Raw genomic sequence first — 808 nt, 5'->3', positions numbered from 1 at the left:
GGTTTGAGTCAGTGTTCACATAGATCACGCGCAAGCTAATAACAAGTACAACGTATCTTCGTACGATCCTTTGGAACCCTCGACGTACCTCACGTACTTCGATGTGAATAATTTGTACGGTTGGGCGATGTCCGAATCCTTATCGTACGGAGAATTTCAATGGGTCGACGACATCGAGCGCTTTGACGTAATATATGTGTCGTCAGACTCCATTATCGGTTATATTCTGGAAGTCGACCTTGCGTATCCACAAAGCGTTCATGACGCTCATGTTGATCTTCCATTTTGCTCCACTCGCGAACGGCCTCCCGGAAAACGGAATGTTAAACTGCTAGCCACTCTTTACAATAAGGAGCGCTATGTTGTGTACTATCGCAATCTGCAGCAATGTATTCGTCATGGTCTCCGCATCACAAAAATTTACCGTATATTACAATTCGTCCAATCCCCATGGCTTCGTGGATATATCAAACTTAATACGAGATTTAGAATGCTCGCGAATAACGGATTCGAGAAGAATCCTTACAAATTGATTAACAATGCGGTATTTGGAAAAACGATGGAGAACGTACGCGATCACGTTGACGTTCGACTTATAACGCGTTGGGATGGGAGATACGGTGCGGAAGCGATGATAGCGAAACCGAATTTTCACATTAGAAGTATTTTTTCTGAAAATCTAGTTGCTATGGAATTGCGCAAACTCGGGGTAAAATTGAATAAACCGATATACGTAGGTATGTGCATTCTCGAAACAGCTAAGTTGCGTCTATAGGGTAAAATCAGGAATTATGGCATAGGCTACTAA

This window comes from Trachymyrmex cornetzi, unplaced genomic scaffold (assembly GCF_001594075.2).
Source record: "Trachymyrmex cornetzi isolate Tcor2-1 unplaced genomic scaffold, Tcor1.1 scaffold559, whole genome shotgun sequence".
Taxonomy (NCBI): domain Eukaryota; kingdom Metazoa; phylum Arthropoda; class Insecta; order Hymenoptera; family Formicidae; genus Trachymyrmex; species Trachymyrmex cornetzi.
Note: the sequence above shows the minus strand (reverse complement) of the source record.